Source organism: Macaca nemestrina, chromosome 10 (assembly GCF_043159975.1).
Source record: "Macaca nemestrina isolate mMacNem1 chromosome 10, mMacNem.hap1, whole genome shotgun sequence".
In the NCBI taxonomy this organism is placed as follows: domain Eukaryota; kingdom Metazoa; phylum Chordata; class Mammalia; order Primates; family Cercopithecidae; genus Macaca; species Macaca nemestrina.
The window spans coordinates 126519431-126541311 of NC_092134.1; the positions used below are offsets into that span (position 1 = coordinate 126519431).

The 21881-nt window shown below is 38.1% G+C and overlaps 1 protein-coding gene and 1 pseudogene across 2 annotated transcripts in view; both read right to left on the reverse strand.

The window, feature by feature from the left end:
• LOC105481666 (protein tyrosine phosphatase receptor type O) overlaps positions 1–21881 on the reverse strand; it is a 273785-nt gene that overhangs the window by 145952 nt on the left and 105952 nt on the right. The gene's annotated exons all lie outside the window — the stretch shown is intronic.
• Positions 5752–18652, reverse strand: LOC139356853 (small ribosomal subunit protein uS5 pseudogene; annotated as a pseudogene).

Genomic DNA, 21881 nt, shown 5'->3' on the forward strand with positions numbered 1-21881 from the left:
TTTTCGATGTAGGCATTCAAGGCTATGGAGTTTTCTGTCAGCACAGCCTTTGCTGTATTCTAGAGGTTTTGATAGGTTATGTCACTATTATCATTCAGTTCAAAGAATTTTTAATTGTGTCTTGATTTCATTGTTGACCCAATGGTCATTCAGGAACATGTTATTTAATTTCTATATATTTGCATGGTTTTGAAATTTCCTTTTGGAGTTGATTTCCAGTTTTATTCCACTGTGGTCTGAGAGAGTGCTTGATATAATTTCAATTTTCTTAAATTGATTGAGACTTGTTTTGTGGCCTATCATCCAGTCTATCCTGGAGAATGTTCCATGTGCTGATGAACAGAATGCATATTCTGTGTTTGATGGGGAGAATGTTCTGTAAATATTTGTTAAGTACATTTGTTCTAGGGTAAAGAAATCCATTGTTTCTTTTTGACTTTCTGTCTTAATGACCTGTCTAGTGCTGTCAGGGGAATATTGAAGTCTTCCACTATTATTGTGTTGCTATCTATCTCATTTCTTAGGTCTAGTAGTAATTGTTTTATAAATTTGGGAGCTCCAGCATTAGGTGCATATATATATATATAGGATTGTGATACTTTCCTGTTGAACAAGGCCTTTTATCATTGTATAGTGTTCCTCTTTATCTTTTTTAACACTGTTGCTTTAAAGTTTGCTTTGTCTTATATAGGAATAGCTACTCCTACTTGCTTTTTGTATCCATTTGCATGGAATATCTTTTTCCACCCCTTTACCTTAAGTTTACATGAGTCTTTGTGTGTTAGGTGAGTCTCTTGAAGGCAGCAGATACTTGCTTGGTGAATTCGTATCCATTCTGCCATTCTGTGTCATTTAAATGGAGCATTTATGCCGTTTACATTCAATGTTAGTATTGAGATGGAAGGTACCATTCTATTCATTGTGCTATTTGTTGCCTGAATACCTTTTTTTATTTATTGTTGTTTTATAGGTCCTGTGAGACTTATGCTTTGAGGGGGTTTTGTGTTGATGTATTTTGAGGATTTGTTTCAAGATTTAGAGCTCCTTTTAGCAGTTCTTGGAGTGCTGGCTTGGTAGTTTGTTTGTTTATTTATTTATTTATTTATTTATTTTTGAGACAGCATGTAACTCTGTTACCCAGGCTAGAGTGCAGTGGTGTGATCATGGCTCACTGTGGCCTTGACCTCTCAGGCTCAAGCAATCCTTCCACCCCAGACTCCCGAGTAGCTGGGACTATTGGCACACACCACCACACCCAGCTAATTTTTGTACTTTTTGTAGAGATGGGGTTTCACCATGTTGCCCAGGCAGTTCTTGAAATCCTGAGCCCAGACAATCTGCCTGCCTCGGCCTCCCAAAGTGCTGGGATTACAGGCATGAACCACCATGCCTGGCCTGAACTTTAAGAATTAAATCAAACAGGCCGGGCGCGGTGGCTCAAGCCTGTAATCCCAGCACTTTGGGAGGCCGAGACGGGTGGATCACGAGGTCAGGAGATCAAGACCATCCTGGCTAACACGGTGAAACCCCGTCTCTACTAAAAAATACAAAAAACTAGCCGGGCGAGGTGGCAGGCGCCTGTAGTCCCAGCTACTCGGGAGGCTGAGGCAGGAGAATGGCGTAAACTCGGGCGGCGGAGCTTGCAGTGAGCTGAGATCTGGCCACTGCACTCCAGCTTGGGCGACAGAGCGAGACTCCGTCTCAAAAAAAAAAAAAAAAAAAAAAAAAAAAGAATTAAATCAAACAATTATGGATGGAAAGGCTTTAAAATTGTGTTCCTGGTATAACGACAGGTTTCTATAAAGTTGTCAAATCATTTTGGCCAACACAGGATGAAGGGCTAGAAAGCGAAGGTAGAGAGGATCTGAATAGAGACTGGGAGAGTTGTTTCCTTAAGCTGCTTCTGGTAGAGGGTCTCTAATATTCAGGAGAGGAAAACCTGGTAAATACCTCATAGTACAAAACCTCTTTATTGGCAGGAATGTTGCTTTTGTAATTCATTCAATTTCAGAGGGAATTTCCTGAATGCAGGCCACTGCCATAGGACTGTAGGAAATATCAAGTTAAAAATGCAGCGTCACTTAGAGAACTAGCAAATATAATAGGAGCCATAAGACATGGACATACATGTATAACATATAGAGCATGACAAGAAAAAGGGAAGGGAACTGAAAAAACGAGATTGTATTTAGCTGGATATATAAAAGAATGTTTCACACAGGAAGTGATCCTTACTTGAATCATAAATCATCAATTTAAAATTAAAAGGAGCCTTGGAGGTGACTTAGTCAGATCCTCTGGGGCAGTGAAAATGGTGATGAAAGTTTATTAGGGGCAGATAGTACTAAGTACAGAACCATTTTATTTTAGAGTAATTTTAGACTTACAGAAGAGTAGCAAAGATAGTACAGAGAATTCCTGTATATTCTTTACTCAATTTGCCCTACTGTAACATCTTAGATTACCATGATGCATTCACCAAAATTAAGAAATTAACATTGGTACAATACTATTTTCATTGTATAAATGTAAGGTGTATAACATGAGGTTTTGCTATGCATAGCCACAATGAAATGATTACTATAGGTAAGCAATTTAACATATCCATCACTTTCCATATTTTTTATTTCTATAGTAAGAGCATCTACTCTCAGTAAATTTTCAGTATTGCAATACAATGTTATTAATGATAGTCCTCCTACTGTACAGTAGATCTCTTGGCCTGTTCATCTTATATAACTGCAAGTTTGTTCCTTTTGACCTATGTCTCCTCATTTCTTCCTCTTCCCTGCCCATGGTGTGCACCCTCATACTGTTAAAGAAAACTAAATATGGCCACAGAAGGACTCCATATTTCTATATTTGAGTCCATGTGGATGAACTGTAACCTAACTTAAAAGTCAGACAAAACTGAAAACCAAGCTTAGGAGTATGCACCTGTAGCAATCACTGCGTCTTGGCCAATCCCAGCGGCCATACTTCAGCCACTCATAGACTGCTAAGCGTTCAAACTGTGTTCAAATAAGGCAAATTCCAACCTGGAACCAATCCAGTTGTTTCTGTACCTCACTGCTGATTTCTGTATATCATTTCCTTTTTTTTTTTTTTTTTTGTCTATAAATCTTCTTTCACTACGTGGCTGTGCTGCAGTCTCTGTGAATCTACTGTGATTCCGGGAGCTGCCTGATTTGCAAATTGTTCGTTGCTCAATTAAACTTTAAATTTAATTCTGCCAAAGTTTTTCTTTTATCAATATTCTACATGTATTCACCTTTTTTTTTTTTTTCCAGATTCCACATACAAGTAAGTCCATGTAGTATTTGTCCTTCTGTGTCTGGCTTATTTCACTCAGCATAATGTCTTGTTCTTCGGGTTCATCCATGTTGTTATACATTATAGAACTTTCTTCATCCTTAAGGATGAATAATATTCTATTGTGTATATGCATAGTACCCCAATTATTTTAATCCATTTTTTTGATCAACAGAAACTGAGATTGTTTTTATGTCTTGGCTATTGTGAATAATGCTACAATGAACATGGAAGAGCCGACATCTCTTGGAGTTGCTTGTTTCATTTCCTTTGGGCATATGCCCAGATAAAAGATTGCTGGATTATATGGTAGTTTTATTTTTAATTTTTTGAGAGTTCTCCATACTGTTTTCCCTATGGCTGTAGCAATTTACACTCCCATCAACAGCGTGCAAGGGTTCTCTTTTCTCTACAACCTTGCGCACACTTGTTTTCTCTTGGCTTTTGGATAATAGCCCTCCTAACAGGTATGAGGTGATTGTGGAAAACATCCAGCAAATGTCTGATGAATAGTTACAGTGCAAGGCCTTTCTATAAGTGCAGGCAGATAATGCTATTTTCTGTTCCTTATCGCACTTCCTTCTCAATCAGTCCTTTTTTTTTTTTTTGCTAGGAACAGGAAGATAGAATAGAGAAGAAGACAAGTATATAATGCCAGGTGGATTCTTTTGAATAAGATTCCATAGGGAAAGTTTCTAGTATTAGGAAAAAATCATTTTTAACATACACTGTAAGAAAGTTACCTGGAATGTGGTAAGTAGGAGAAGTACACATGTATGGAATGTTCGGCATTTCAGTATCTTATAGGCTAAGAAATGAGATATACGGCATATGTTTCACAGTAGTTCTATATTGTTACCATATTGCTGTAAACGTGTTACTCTATTGTTACAGCTACCATAAGTAAATGCCATTTGGAATATCTGAAAATGGAAATCACTCTATCTCAATGATAACAGAAGCAATTTCACTTGTTTCTGCTAGGCAGATCAACTGGAATTATATTTCAAAATAAAATAAATATTTCCTGAGAAGACTGACATGAAATCCACAATTTCCCTTATACAGGGGATTTTTTTTTGAAATGAACCTGATGAATTTGACCATTAATCTGCGCAGAATGAAACCATCAGTTTCCAAAGAACCAGGAACTCAATGTACCTATAATTGTCCTTTTTGTTCAAAGACTATAAGATGTAACCCACTAACATAGATGGCAAATTTGGCTCTTAAAAATTTGCTTTTTGGTGAAAAGTCATGGTTATGAGGCATAGGATTGTGGCAAATTCACGAATCTATGTTTGAACGCATCCATCATGCTTGCCCAGGAATTCATTAGTTGTCTTTAAATTTAGTCCTTACATTATGGATTGGTTTTCTTTTTTAATCCTACATCTAATTTTGTCAGTGTTGCTTTGCTCATCAAAACCTTCTCCATCTTTCTTGATGGAGATCAAGTGAAATTAGTGAAGACTGGTGGGGAAACAATTAAACTCATAAATGAAATAGTATTCAAAGCTAAGGTGGCAAATTCCTTGCTTTTCACCCACATTGCTTTGCCTTTTTATTCTCTGCAAATGGGCTGGAAATGAGCAATAAGAACCTGCTGCAGTTTTTTATTCAAGATTTTACTTAAGCACAATTTTGGAGCTTAATATTCTTTCTTGTATGTCATTTATACTTTCTACTGCCACCCCCCATGAAATCCATCCACAAAGAAAAAAAGTCATAGCCATTTGTTGTTATTCTGTTTCACTTGTCATAATAGTTGTGGGGTCAGAACCAATGATCAATCCGTAGGACTGATTCTCTAAAACCTTATTCTTTCCAGGCAGCTCTTTGCAGAGGGCTAGATGATTCATATGCTGAATGTAAGCTTCAGTAAGCAAAATACCAAGAAGTCACTGGAAAGCGGGTGTGCTCACTGTGTGCTAACATGCAGGGAGGACGGGGCTAGATGATGTGTCACGAGTATCCCAAGTATGAGTAATGCGTGCTCTCTGCAGGTGTTACTTTCTTGACATAATTGCAACTTGGCCAACTCTTTCCAAGCTTCCCTACTGAGGATAGACTTTTCCTCAACCACTCCCTGCTGGCAGAGTGAGATGGATTTTGAGGGTATCTTTTCCTACTTTTATTTTATAAAAAATAAAATATTTTATATAAATAAAATGTTTTAATTAATTAATAAAATAAAATTAATATCTTTTCCTACTTATATTTATTTACCCTAAGAAAAAAGGACTTCTATTACGACTTTCATATGACTTCTATCTTACTTATGACATCCCAAGTAACTTGCTTACACTGTATGTTGAAAATGGTTTTTCCCAATACTAGGAACTTTCCCTGTGGAATTTTATTCAAAAGAATCCATCGGGCATCATATATTTGCCTTCTTCCCTATTCTGTCTTCCTGTCAGAATATTCTATATATTAGAATAAAATACTTTAATTAATAAAATAAAATATCTTTTCCTACTTATATTTCCAGGTACATAAGGAAGAATGGAATGAGTCTCCCATTATTTTAGTTGCTAGAGCAAATGCTGCTCTGAGTATCTTGTGGTGACCTCTTTGCCTTCCATCTCTTTGGTGGATAGGGCAGGGAACTAGGAGATTTTGAAAGGTGTTTTTCTGATTCAATTTCTTCTATAATAATAATTTTCTTTACATTGACCATGAGTCTTTAGTTAGAGAAATGTAGTTTACATTAGTAAAATTTAAACTTCTAGTACCACAAAACCTGTATAATTTGGAAAACAAATCCCCAAAATTTAAGGAAAAGGCTTGGGATTATTTGTTGTTGTTGTTTTTCAAATTGAACAATAGAATAACATGCTGAGAAAGTGCACTGCTATTATGCATTGTTCGGAATAGATTGACACTATATTAACGAGGCATTAGAGTAATGAGTGATTCACTATTTTTAAAAATCCATATATTGAATATTTTTAATCAATATGCTACAAAGGCTGCTTTACAAATGTCAATTTCATGAGTGCTCTGCATCCTAAAAAGCATAAATTCATTTAACTTAGATTTTGCTAATATGTTTCAGTTGAACTGTTTCTGTCCTCCCATTTTAATATTTGGCTGAGTTTTGTTCCAGATATGTCAAAGACCTGGCCTAGGGAGATAAGGATTAATTTACTGAACATAATTTACAATAATGAAATCAAGCAGAAATTTAGAGTAACAAACCCAAGTCAATTTAAGTCGATTCATTTTAATGAAGTAATTTTTTTCTAAATGGAGATACCAAACTACATTTTTATAAAATAAAAGTAATGATTATCCACCATTTGGTGTAAGCACATGATTGGTTGTTAACTCAAAGCGGGACGGAACATTTTACTTAGCTGTAACTCCACTTAACATTAGGTTAGGCCACATGAAATTGATGGTACTCAACCAATACATTTTTGACACTTAATGCTTTAAAAATAAGAACCAAAGAACTTCATTCCTTTCATTTTCTTACAATAAATGTTTCCTGTGCACTTACATTGTGTCATGCTCTAAGGCTATGTACTTTATTTACAGAGGTGCCTATCCAGCCATTTATAAAAGCACATAGGGACTCAGTAACACCCTAGATTGAAATATAAAAATATTGAATAATCAATTTAAAAATAGTAATCCATTTCAATCAGTCCTAATATTTAGATAAAAGAAATATATGACCACTGTACAAATTAGCATATGTCGCTAATAAAACATTAATAACAAAGGAAAATAAAATTATTGTAAGTCCATTACCCAGAAGTAACCACCTTTATACTTTGACTCTTTCAACCTGCTGTTGTTCTTTAATAAAAATGGCATCTTGCTGTTTTCTAATATGCTTTTTCCCATTAATGTATGGAAAAAACTTAGCATGTCAATAAATATTCTTTGTTTATATTCATTTTAAGTGACTGCCTTATATCACATTTTTTGGGTACTAGAAACATTATTGTGGTTTCTAATTATAGAACCCATTGAGAGACAAGAAGTCCTAATTTTTTTTAGTCATTACTATTCAAAGACTGGTCTGTGGAATAAGGCCAGTCTGAAAACTGTTTATAAGTCATCTATTATAGTTTGTTCAGCCTGCTATAGAAAAAACATGGACTAGATAGCTTATAAACAACAGAAATTTATTTTTCACAGCTCTGGGAGCTAGGAAGTCAAAGATCAAGGCACTATTAGATTTGGTGCATGATGAGGATCCGTTTCTTGGTTTATAGATGGCCATAATTTTGCTGTCACATGGTGGAAGGGGAGGGGGATCTCTCTGGGACCTCTTTTATAAGGGAACAAATCACCTCCTGAAGGCTTTACCTTCAAATATTGTCACATCGGGGATTATGTTTCGGCAAACAAATTTGGGCGGAGCAGGGGAACAAATTGTCTATGGCGTTATATGTAACAAAGTAAGAATATCAATGGAGCATTTGCCTTTAAAACTTCTTTTTTTCTTTTTGTTTTTGATTTGGGGGTACATACACAGGTTTGTTATCAGGATATACTGTGTGATGCTGAGGTTTGGGATACAAATGATCCCATCACCCAGGTATTAATCACAGTACCTAACAGTTAGTTTTTAAACCTTTGCCCTCCTCTCTCCCTCTCCCCTTGAGTAGTCCCCATTGTCTATTGTTGCCATCTTTATGTCCGTAAGTACTGGATGTTTATCAGCCACTTATAAGTGAGAATAGTCAGGACTTGGTTTTCTGTTCCTGTGTTAATTTGCTTAGGATAATGGCCTTCAGCTGCATCCATGTTGCAGCAAAGGACATAATTTTGTTCTCTTCTATGGCTGCATAGTATTCCATGGTCTATATGTGCCATATTTTCTTTATCCATTCAACTGCTCATAGGCCCTTAGGTTGATTCCTTGATTTTGTTATCACAAATAGTGCTGTGATGAACATGTGAGTGCAGGTGTCTTTTTGGTAGAATGATTTGTTTTCTCTTGGATATATACCCATTAATGAGATTGCAGGGTCAAATGACACTTTTGTTTTAACTTCTTTGAGAAATCGCAAAACTACTTTCCATAGTGCCTGAACTTTCATTCCCTCCAACAGTGTAGGAGCATTCCCTTTTCTCCACAGCCTCGCCAACGTCTGTTGTTTTCTCATGTTTTAGTCACAGCCATTCTGACTGGTGTGAGATGCTATCTCATTGTGGTTTTGTTTTGCGTTTCTCTGATGATTAGTGATGATGAGCATCTTTTCATGTTTCTTGTGTGTCTTATTTTGAGATGTGTCTGTTCATGTATTTTGCCTATTTTTAATGGGGTTATTTGTTTTTTGCTTGTTCAATTGTTTAAGTTTCATATGGATTCTAGATATTAGAACTTTGTCAGACGCAGTTTGTGAACATTCTCTCCCTTTCTCTAGGTTGTCTGTTCACTCTGTTGATAGTTCCTTTTGGTGCGCAGAAGCTCTTTAGTTTAACTAGGTCCACTTGTCATTTTTTGTTTTTGTTAAAATTGCTTTTGAGAATTGTGTCATTAATACTTTCCCTAGGCCGATGACCAGATTGGTGTTTCCTAGGTTTTCTTCTAGAATTCTTGTAGTTTGAAGTCTTATGTTTAAATTTTTAATCAATTTTCAGTTAACTTTTGTATATTTTATATGGGATCCAGTTTCATTCTTCTGCATATGGCTGGACAGCTATCCCAGTACTATTTATTACTGAATAGGCAATTATTTCCCCGTTGCTTATTTTTGTCAGCTTTGTCAAAGATCAGATGGCTTTAGGTGTTCTACACGTCAGATGGCATAGACTTTATTTATGGGTTCTCTATTCGGTTCCATTTGTCTACGTTCCTGTTACTGTAAGAATACCACGCTGTTTTGGTACTGTAGCCATAAAGTGTAGTTTGAAGTTGTGTAACGTGATGCGTCTGGCTTTGCTCTTTCTGCTTAGGATTGCTTAGACTATTTGGACTCTTTTTTGGTCTGTATAAATTTTAGAATAGTTTTTTTTTTTTTCCTAGTTCTGTGAAAAATGATGTTGGTAGCTTGATAGGAGTAGTATTAAAAGTATAGATTGCTTTGGGCAGTATGGCCAATTTAATGATGTTGATTCTTCTAATCTATGAGAATGGAATGTTTTTTTGTTTGTGTGTGTCATCTGATTTCTTTTTGCAGTGTTTTGTAGTTCTTCTTTTATTTAGATGTACTTCCAGGTATTGTGTGTGTGTGTGTGTGTGTGTGTGTGTGTGTGTGTGTGTCTATTGTAAATGGGATTGCATTTCTGTTTTGGCCCTCAGCTTGAATGTTATTGGTGTATAAAAATGCTACTAATTTTTGAACATTGATTTTGTATCCTGAAACTTCACTGAAGTAGTTTATCAGTCCCAGGAGGCTTTTGGTGGAGTCTTTAGGGTTGTCAATGTATAGAATCATATTGTCCATGACAAGAGATAGTTTAACTTCTTTTCCTATTTGGTTGCCTTTTATCTCTTTCTCTTGCCTGATTTCTCTGGCTACCAATTCCAGTATTATGTTGAATAGGAGTGGTGAGAGTGGGCATCCTTGTTGGGTTCCATTTCTCAAAGGGAATGCTTCCAATTTTTGCCCATTCAGTATGATGCTGATTGTGGGTTTGTCATAGATTGCTCTTATTATTTTGAAGTATGTTCCTTTGATGCCTAGTTTGTTGAGGGTTTTTATCACAAAAAGTTGTTGGATTTTATCAGATGCTTTCCCTGTGTCTGAGATGATCATATTGTTTTTGTTTTTAATTTTTGATATGGTGAGTCACATTTATTGATTTGTGCACATTGAATCAACCTTGCATTCCAGGAACAACACCTACTTGATCATGGTGACTTAGCTTTTTAATGTATTTCTGAATTCAGTTTGCTAGCATTTTGTTGAAGATTTTTGCATCTCTGTTCATCAGGAATATTGGCCTGTAATTTTCTTTTTTTTTCATTGTGTCTTTGCCAGGTTTTGGTATTGGCCTGATACTGGCTTTTTAGAATGTGTTAGAAGGGATTCCCTTCTTGATTTTTTGAAACACCTGCAGTAGAATTGGTACAAGTTTTTTATACATCTGGTAGAATTTGGCTGTAAATCCGTCTGGTCTGGGGCTTTTATTGGTTGGTAGTTTTTATTTTATTACTGATTCAGTTTCAGAACTTGATATTGGTGTGTTCAATGTTTCAATTTCTTCTTGATTCAATCTTGGGAAATTGTGTGTTTCCAAGAATTTATCATTTCCTCTAGATTTTCTACTTTTTGTGTGTAGAGGGGTTCATAACGGTCTCTGAGGACCTTCTGTATTTTGGTGGGATCAGTTGTAATGTCATCTTTGTCATTTCTGATTGTGCTTATTTGGATCTTCTCCCTTCTTTTCTTTGTTAATCTAGTGTATTGATGTTGTTTATCCTTTCAAATAACCAACTTTTAGTTTTGTTGATACTTTGTATGAATTTTTTGGGTCTCAATTTTATTCTCAATGTCTGCCCTGGTTTTAGTTATTTCTTTTCTTCTGAGAACTTTGGGGTTAGTTTGTTCTTGTTTTTCTAGTTCCTCTAGATGTGATGTTAGATCGTTAATTTGAGATCTTTCTAACTCTTTGAGGTAGGCATTTAGCACTATAAACTTTCCTCTTAATACTGCTTTTGCTGAATCCCAGAGATTTTGGTAGGTTGTGTCTCTGTTTTCATTTATTTCAAAGAATTTTTAAATTTCTGCCTTGATTTCATTGTTTACCCAAAAGTCATTGAGGATCAAGTTGTTTAATTTCCATGTAATTGTGTTGTTTTAAGAGATTTTCTTGGTATTGATTTCTGTTTTTATCCCATTGTGGTTTGAGAGTATGGTTGATCTGATATTTATTTCATTGAGACTTGCTTTATGGTAGAGCATTGGTCAATCTTGGAGTATGTTCCATGTGCAAATGAGAAGAATACATACTCTGTGGTTTGTGGGTTGAGTGTTTTGTAGACCTTCATTAGGTCTACTTGGTCAAGTGTTGAGTTTAAGTTCAGAGTTTCTTTGTTAGTTTGCTGCCTTCATGACCTTCTAATGCTGTCAGTTGGGGGTTGAAGACCCCTACCATTATTGTGTGGTTGTCTAAGTCTTTTAGCAGGCTTATAAATCTGGTTGCTCCAAAGTTGATGCATACATATTTACGAGAGTCCAGTCTTCTTGTCGAATTGAACCCTTTATCATTATGTAATGCCCTTCTTTGTCTTTTTTTACTGTTGTTTGTTTAAAGTATGTTTTATCAGATAGAAGAATAGCGACCCCTGCTTTTTTAAAAATTTATTTAAGGGATGGGATCTTCCTATGTTGTCCAGGCTTGTTTTGAACTCTTGGGCTCAAGCGATCTGCTTGCCTTGGTCTCCCAAAGTGCTGGGATTAGAGGTGTGAACCACTGCACCTGGCCTGTGACCCCTGCTTTTATTTCTTCTCTGTTTGCATGGTCGATCTTTCTCCAACCCTGTACTTTGAGCCTATGGGTGTCTTTACATGTAAGATGGGTTTCATGAACACAGCAGACTGATGAGTCTTGTATTTGTTTTTTCCAGGTTTAATTCACTTTATTTTTCTTGTATAAAAACCCTATGTTGTAGCCACAGCTGGAGCCTGGGTCCTCTGCATGGAGACTCTGGTGTGGGTCTTGAAGAAGTGGTCAGTGAATTCCTGATAGGGAGACTTGGTGAATACAGTCTCCTTCCAGAGGTCGGGGGTCGGGTAGCTGTACGTCTTAGAGATGGCATCAAAGGTGGCCTTGGCAAAGTTGCCCAGGGTGGCAGTGCAGCCTCTGGCTGAGGTGTAGCAGTCATCAATACCAGCCATCATGAGCAGCTTCTTGGGCACAGGGGCCAAGACGATGCCAGGGTCCCTGAACTTGGGGATGAGGTGCACCAGCAGAGAGCTGCAGTGGCCTGTCACCTTGCAAGGGACAGTGTGGGGTTTGCCGATCTTGTTATCCCAGTAGCCTCTGCACATGGGGACAATGGAGACCTTGGCCAGGATGATAGCCCTGCAGATGGCAGTGGCCATCTCCTTGGAGCACTTAACACCCAGACCGACATGGCCATTGTCGTCTCCAATGGCAACAAATGCTTTGAACCTGGTGCGCTGGCCGACGTGGGTCTGCTTCTGCACCATCATAATCTTCAAATCCTTCTTCTTGAGAGAGGCCCCCAAGAAAAAGTCAATGATCTCAGATTCCTTGATGGGCAGAGAGAAGAGATAGATCTCCTCCAGGGACTTGATCTTCTTGTCCTTGACCAGGAGGCCCAGTTCAGTGACGGGCATCCAGTCATCCTCGGCCTTGCCTCATGGAGCTCCGTGGCCTCAGCCCCAGTCCCGTCCAGGGCCGTGACCACAGCCCAGATGCCACTGCTGACACATCCACGGAAGCCACCACGGTTCCCCATCCCAGGGCTCCTGGGGCCTCCTGGCCCCCTCACTGCACAGGCATCATCCGCCATTTGGTGTTTTCTTGGAGAAGAAGTGACTCTTGTATTTTTATCCACCTTGCTGCTCTGTGTCTTCTAAGAGGTGCATTGAGACCATTAACATTTAAAGTTAATATTGATAAGTGAGGTTTTGATCCTACCATAAAGTTGTTAGCTGGTTGCTTTGTAGTTTCTATCGTGTAGTTATTTTACATGGTCTGCAGACTATGTACTTAAGTGTGTTTTTGTGGTCTCAGGTATCCTTCTTTCATTTCCATATTTAGAACTCCCTTAAGGATCTCTCTTAAGGCTGGTCTAGTGGTAATGAATTCCCTTAGGACTTGCCTGTTTGGAAAATATTTTATTTCTCTTTCACTTATAAACCTTAGTTTGTTGAGATATAGAATTATTAGTTGGAATTTCTTTTCTTCAAGAATGCTGAAAATAGGCTCCAGTCTCTCCTGACTTGCAAGGTTTCTGCTGACAAGTCCTCTATTAGCTTGATGGGGTTCCCTTTGTCCATGATCTGTCCTTTTTCCTCTAGCAGTCTTTAAGGTTTTTTCTTTAGTGTTGACCTCAGTCAATCTGGGGACTACATGGTTTGTAATCTACATGGCTTGATATTTGTTTTGTGTAGTATCTCACAGGTATTCTCTGAATGTCTTGTGTCTGGACATCTATCTTCCTAGCTAGATTGGGCATGTTGCTTGAATTATTCTTTCAACTATATTTTCCAGGTTGTTTGCTTTTTCCTTCTCTCTCAGGAATGCAAATAATTTGTACATTTAGTCATCTTACATAACCCCATATTTAATGAGGACTGCTCATTTTAAAAATTCTTCTTTTTTATTTTTGCCATATTGGGTTAGTTCAAAAAAACAGTCTTCGATCTCTGAAATTCTTTCTTCTGCTTGGTTCAGTCAATTGATAAAGGTTTCATTTGTATTTTGGAATTCCTTAGGTGAGTTTTTCATTCCAGAAGCTCTGATTGATTTTTTTTTAAAGATGTTTATCTTTTCGTTCACTTCCTGGGTTGCTTTAGAAATTTCTTTTTGTTGATTTTCAACCTTGCCTTGGATCTGAATGGGCTTCCTTGCAATCCATGCTTTGAATTTTTATTTATTATTTCCAAGTTTTGATTTTGGCTAGGGACCATTGCTGGAGAGGTAGCTCAATCTTTTTGTGGTTTCACTGCATTCAGGTTTTTCATGGTGCTGGAATTCTTGTGCTGGTTGCTTCTCACCTGGAGACACTGGCACTTCTAATTTTTGTATTTTGTATTTTTTTCATACAGGTAGGACTTTTCCTTTATCTTTCTTTCCTTATAACAAATATAATTACTATTACTCCCTTTCCCTTCCCTACTCCCTATGGGGTGTGACTGTAAAGAATGCTGAGCAGGGTCTTTCAGTTTTGCTTCTGTAGCAGTATGTGCTTCTTTCAACAGGTTTTATATTGGGCTTTGGAGTTTGTCCTACAAGCCTGTAGATAACATTTATAGGTAAGAGCCAGTTGTGGCCAAAGTGGCTGGGTATGTACTTGATCTGTGTTTAGAGGTGGAAGTTCTCTGTTGCCCCAGGCAATGGGTTGATTCATAGAATACACATTGGTCTGAGGTCCCTGCTCAGCCCTGTGGGGGCAGGACCCACAAAGGATGGGACCAGTTGGGCAGGTCTGCCTGTAGGTCTCCTGATGCAGGCACAAGCACCAGTACCAAGTGAGAATCCAGTGGGTGGCTACCAGACACCCAGAGGTGTGTCTAAATGTGGATTCGGGAAACCTCCTTTGCTCCAAGTTCTGTGTTTAGAATACCAGGCAAGCAGGTATTCTAAATGCCGGGAGATCTGCCTGAGCATGGAGCAGAAAGGATCTTGCTATACCATGATCTATGTCCATAAATGGTGGGGCAGCTCAGGCTGCTGAACCAGATGGCTGGATGCTCAGAATGTCTGGCGATCTGCCTGAGTGTGAACAGAGAGGGCTTCCTTGCACCAAGATCTTTGGACAGTCTTGATGGTCCTGGTGAGCAATGCCCCAAAATCTGGAGATCTGCTTGGGTGTGGAGCAGAGAGAGCCCCGCTGCACAAAGATCTCTGCATAGGAAGGGTGGGGTGACTCTGGCTGCTGAACTAAGCAAGCAGGTGCTCTGGATGCCTGGAGATCTTCCTGGGCATGTAGCAGAGAGGATTCCTCTGCACCAGTCTTTGCACAGGAAGGATAGGTGGCTCCAGCTGCCGAACCACGTGAATGGGTGCTCTGAATGCTTAGAGATCTGCCTGGGCACGGAGCAGAGAGACCCTCTCAGTACCACAATATATGTCAAGGAAGGGTGATGTGGCTCAGGCTGCTGGTCCAGACAAGCAGGTGTTCCAAATACCCAGATTTCTGCCTAGGGATGGAGCAGGGAGGGCTCTGTTGTACCACAATCTCAGGGGAGGAAGATGGGGCACTCAGCAATGGCACACACAGATCAGTTCCAGATTGCCAAGCTGGCCTTGGCTGCAAGTCTTGCTGCTCAGAAGAAACTGCAACTGTAGCAGCTCTCCTCCTGCCTGTGATGGGAGAGAGCACAATTCCAGAGATTACTGCCGAGACACTTTTTCACAGTTCTGGCTGTGGAGGCCCCCACCCCACTCCAGAGAAGATGCTTCAATCTCTGGCCCAAGACTGAAGTGCCTCTGTAGCCATGCTGCTAGGGCACCAAAGAATGGCTGACTTTGTGTGCACCCAGATTTAAAATGGCATCCTGCTCTCATCCAGGGTCTGAGAAAATGTTTGCCACTTTTCCTGGTGTCTTTTCTTCACAGCATCTCCAAAACCCTCCCTAAGTTAACTCCAGGGCTTAGGAGAAGCAAAGTGCTCTCTCTTGGCCTGGGTTGCTTGAATCTCCAGTGGAAAGGTGAGTCACAGAGGGAAACTCTCTGCCTCTCTCACATACTGGGGCTTCACTCACTTTTATCAACCGGATGCCATCACAGGGCTGTTTAAAACTATCATAGCAATTTGCCAGACTATATTATGTTTGTTTTTTATGTAATAATAAAAATAAATTACTGCTTGTATTTTGTATGCTTGCTTTAACTTTTTATAAATTTATTTTTGATGAACATATTGGTACACAGTAGATCGAGCAGGGGAAAATCCTTGATCCTTTGCCACAGATAGTTTAAAAAGGATAGCCAATCTGGCTAGTCTGACTAGAACTTCTTGGCCCGAAAATAATAGCCTGAGCCAAAGACATGTTGATAGGAATGTTTTCAGTGATAAGGCAGCTACAGTTTGGAGGAGTATGTGTTAGTATTTGGAGAAATAAGTGTACTGCTATCCATGGTACTGAACAATAATTTCTCACTAAGGCCTGATTGTTTCATCTAACCTTAGAATACTGGTTACTACGGACCAACATTTCTCAGGAATTCCAAATCAAGAGAAAGAAGAATCAATGGTGATATATATTTGCGAAATATGAGGAAAAGAGAAAAACTGACACAGGTAAAGAGGAATTATAGAGAGATTGCCAAAAAGAAAAAAAGAGTGCTTTGCTAATTTATTTACTAAGATAATTTAGCCAACCTTAGCCAAAATGCCAAAAGAGTAACAGATTTATATTCAATACAGTGCAAAGCAGCATCACTGTTGACATTAATAAATAAGTTATTTTTGAAAGAATGACAGACGAGATTGCCAAGCAGAGATTTTATGACTGATGTCATGTCAGCTCAGTTACACAAACATTTTCATACTTTTCCTTTGCTTTAGTTTTCAATACATATGAAAATTGTGTTTTGTGAAGCTATGCCAAACAGTAGAAAATCATGACTTATGGGTCATCATTAAATTAGTAATTTCACATACTTTTGAAAGATCTGTCATATTTTTGATAGCTACAATCACTCTTACCCTATTATAGTTGGGAAAGTCTATTACCCTATATCAGCCTCTTGCCCACACATTGTGAATATAGGAGATGCTTCATAAATGATAGTGACTGAATAAGTTTGTCAGATCTTCTCTGCTAAGTTAGGGAAAAACAGGGGGCACTGGTGTCTTTAAAATTTATGCCACTAGACCTCCTTGAGAGAAGAAGGGTAGGAGTTAGGGCTATGTCTTGCAGCAGAGATGCTAATGCTTCTTTGCAAAAGCACCTATTATTTTGCAATTGACTGACTGTATCTGGGATTCTTGCAACCAAAAGGGCCAAATTATTACGGATACAGTATAATGTATTTAATCAAACTCCTATTATTGCTTATTTAGGTTGTTTCACATTTTCATTGCGCTAATCAGTGATTCATTGAACATCCCTATAGCTAAATCTTTGCACACATTCAACAGCTCGTTTAAATTTCAGAACATTTCACAGACATTCACTTGGTTGAAATTTTAGTAGTTCTTGAAACATCAACCAAATCTGGCCAGCTTGTTGAAAGGCCTACCATGAATTAAGTGATGTTTAAGTAGGTCTGTGTTTTATTTAACATAATAACACCTACATACGTCAGAAAAAAATTCCCATGCATTTATGTGAATAATACCTTTGATGTCATCTGTGAAAAGTGTTCAATGGCCAAATGGATTTGTAAACTCCTGCTGAAAAAACTTTTCTCCTTTTCCAGGAAATACTGATCTTTACTATTTTACCATTCACTCTGATCAAAAATAAAGAACTTACTTGTCCTTAGTCTTTACCTTTACTTATATGAGAGACATGCCACCCAAATGAGTTTTAGTGATACTCTGTTGCTTATGTATGAAAACCGAAGTGCTGAAGAGAAACCTAAAAGTATTCTGAAATCTGATATGAAATTGAAAATTAGTGCATTTGAACCTGAGATATTTCAGCTGAGTTTATGTTTGCTTTCAACTAAAAAGGCAATAGTTTAAACATTGTTAAAAGTGTTATTCAGTTGTGCTAATATTTGGTAGAATTTATTTCTAGAAAAATGGGATATAACTCTGCAAAGGGCATTTTACTGAACTACTCATTTTCAAGAGAGCAACTTCTGTGCATACTGAATAGAAAGAAGAACCCAAGATATGCGTATTAACAGGGAATTCAGTGGCTGCATTATGACCAATAGACCACATATTCAGCAAAAGGACAGAAAATTTTGGAAGATTTTCAAACTTAAGGCACAGAACAACATTATGTTTCAAAAACAAATGAACAAACAAACAAAAACCAGCTGCTACCAATGGCATTTTTCACAGAACTAGAAAAAAACTACCTTAAAATTTATATAGAATAAAAAAAGGGTCTGAGTAGCCAAGGCAATACTAAGCAAAAAGAACAAAGCAAGAGGCATCACGCTACCCAATTTCAAACTATACTGCAGGCTACAGTAACCAAAACAGCATGGTATTGGCACAAAAACAGATATGTAGACCAAAGGAACAGAATAGAGAGCCCAGAAATAATGTCACACACCTACATCCATCTGATCTTCAACAAAGCTGACAAAAACAAGCAATGAGGAAAAGACTCCCTATTCAATAAATGGTGTTGGAATAACTGGCTAGCCATACACAGAAGATGAAACTGGACCCTTTCTTTCCACCATATACAAAAATCAACCCAAGATGGATTAAACACTTAAATGTAAAGCCCAAAACCCAAGACTGGCCTGGCGTGGTGGCTCATGCCTGTAATCCCAGCACTTTGGGAGGCCGAGGCAGGCAGATCACAAGGTCAGAAGATCGAGACCATCCTGGCTAACATGGTGAAACCCCGTCTCTACTTAAAAAAAAAAATACAAAAAGTTAGCTAAGCATGGTGGCATGAGCCTGTAGTTCCAGCTACTCGGGAGGCTGAAGCAGGAGGATTGCCTGAACTCAGGAGGCAGAGGTTGCAGTGAGCTGAGATCAGCGCCACTGCATTTCAGCCTGGGCGACAGAGTGAGACTCTGTCAAAAAAAAAAAAAAAAAAAAAAGGCTCAAAACTATAAAAACCCTGAAAGACAACCTAGGCGACACCATCCTGGATATAGGAATAGGCAAAGATTTCATGGTGAAGACATCAAATATAATTGTGACAAAACCAAAAATTGACAAATGGTATCTAATTAAAGAGTGTCTGCACAGCAAAAACAACAAAAATAAACAAATGAAAACTATCAACAAAGAAAGCTGACAACCTACAGAATGGGAGAAAAATTTTGCAAACTGTGTATCTGGCAAAAGTCTAATATCCAGCATCTATAAGGAACTTAAATTTACAAGCAAAAAATAAACAACCACATTAAAAAGTGGGCAAAGAACATGAGCAAACACTTTTCTATAGAAGACATGCATTTGGCCAAAAAGCATATGAAAAAAGCTCAGCATCACTGATCATTAGAGAAATGCAAATCAAAACCACAATGAGATGCTGTCTCACACCAGTCAGAATGGCTGTGATTCAAAAGTCATAAAATAACAGATACTGGCAAGGTTGTGGAGAAAAGGGAATGCTTATACATTGATGGTGGTAGTGTAAATTAATTCAATCATTGTGGAAGACACTGTGGCGATTCCTAAAACAGCTGAAAATAGAACTGCCATTTGACTCCCAATCCCATTACTGGGTATATCCCCAAAGGAATAGAAATTGTTCTATCATGAGGACACATGCACACGTATGTTCACTGCAGCACTATTCACAATAGCAAAGACACAGAATCAACCTAAATGCCCTTGAGCAGTAGACTGGATAAAGAAAATGTGCTCAAACAGAGAGCCAAATCAGGAATGAACTTCCATTCACAATTGCTTCAAAGAGAATAAAATACCTAGGAATCCAACTTACAAGGGATGTAAAGGACCTCTTCAAGGAGAACTACAAACCACTGCTCAGTGAAATCAAAGAGGACACAAACAAATGGAAGAACATACCATGCTCATGGATAGGAAGAATCAATATCGTGAAAATGGCCATACTGCCCAAGGTAATTTATAGATTCAATGCCATCCCCATCAAGCTACCAATGACTTTCTTCACAGAATTGGAAAAAACTGCTTTAAAGTTCATATGGAACCAAAAAAGAGCCCGCATCTCCAAGACAATCCTAAGTCAAAAGAACAAAGCTGGAGGCATCACGCTACCTGACTTCAAACTATACTACAAGGCTACAGTAACCAAAACAGCATGGTACTGGTACCAAAACAGAGATATAGACCAATGGAACAGAACAGAGTCCTCAGAAATCTACACATCTACACATGTACAGTCCTCACACATCTACAGCCATCTGATCTTTGACAAACCTGAGAGAAACAAGAAATGGGGAAAGGATTCCTTATTTAATAAATGGTGCTGGGAAAATTGGCTAGCCATAAGTAGAAAGCTGAAACTGGATCCTTTCCTTACTCCTTATACGAAAATTAATTCAAGACGGATTAGAGACTCAAATGTTAGACCTAATACCATAAAAATCCTAGAGGAAAACCTAGGTAGTACCATTCAGGACATAGGCATGGGCAAAGACTTCATGTCTAAAACACCAAAAGCAACGGCAGCAAAAGCCAAAATTGACAAATGGGATCTAATTAAACTAAAGAGCTTCTGCACAGCAAAAGAAACTACCATCAGAGTGAACAGGCAACCTACAGAATGGGAGAAAATTTTTGCAATCTACTCATCTGACAAAGGGCTAATATCCAGAACCTACAAAGAACACAAACAAATTTACAAGAAAAAAACAAACAACCCCATCAAAAAGTGGGCAAAGGATATGAACAGACATTTCTCAAAAGAAGACATTCATACAGCCAACAGACACAGGAAAAAATGCTCATCATCACTGGCCATCAGAGAAATGCAAATCAAAACCACAATGAGATACCATCTCACACCAGTTAGAATGGCGATCATTAAAAAGTCAGGAAACAACAGGTGCTGGAGAGGATGTGGAGAAATAGGAACACTTTTACACTGTTGGTGGGATTGTAAACTAGTTCAACCATTATGGAAAACAGTATGGCGATTCCTCAAGGATCTAGAACTAGATGTACCATATGACCCAGCCATCCCATTACTGGGTATATACCCAAAGGATTATAAATTATGCTGCTATAAAGACACATGTACACGTATGTTTATTGCAGCACTATTCACAATAGCAAAGACTTGGAACCAACCCAAATGTCCATCAGTGACAGATTGGATTAAGAAAATGTGGCACATATACACCATGGAATACTATGCAGCCATCAAAAAGGATGAGTTTGTGTCCTTTGTAGGGACATGGATGCAGCTGGAAACCATCATTCTTAGCAAACTATCACAAGAACAGAAAACCAAACACCGCATGTTCTCACTCATAGGTGGGAACTGAACAATGAGATCACTTGGACTCAGGAAGGGGAACATCACACACCGGGGCCTATCATGGGGAGGGGGGAGGGGGAAGGGATTGCATTGGGAGTTATACCTGATGTAAATGACGAGTTGATGGGTGCAGCACACCAACATGGCACAAGTATATATATGTAACAAACCTGCACATTATGCACATGTACCCTACAACTTAAAGTATAATAATAATAAATAAATTAAAAAAAAAAGAAAATGTGTTATATATACATCATGGAATACTATACAGCAATAAAAAATAATGAGGTCATGTCCTTTGCAGGGACATGCATGGAGGTGGAGGTGGAGGCCATTATCCTTAGCAAACTATTGCAGGAATGGAAAACCAAATACTGCATGTTCTCACTTATAAGTGGGAGCTAAATGATGAGAACAATGAGCTAATAAAGGGAACAATGCACACTGGGCCCTACATCAGGGTGGTGGGTGAGAGGAGGAAGAGGATCAGGAAAAATAACAAATGGGTACTAGGATTATAATATCTGGATGACGAAATAATCTGTACAATAAACCCCCATGACATGAGTTTATATAACCAGCCTGCATATATACCACTAAACTTAAAAGCTAAAAAAGCAAAACCAAAAACAAAAAACAGTTGTTAAGCTCAGTTTCATAATGAATATTAGTGTCTAAAGAAGGTTGATTGGCCATGGAATATTGAGATTATTAACACCATGTTATAGTATGTAGTATGAATATGGAGAGAGACTAGACATGTTTCTCCAGATTGAAAGAGCAGGTTTAGAAGAAATAATAAAATAAGAATAGTAAACAGTTATTATCATAATCTATCGTTCT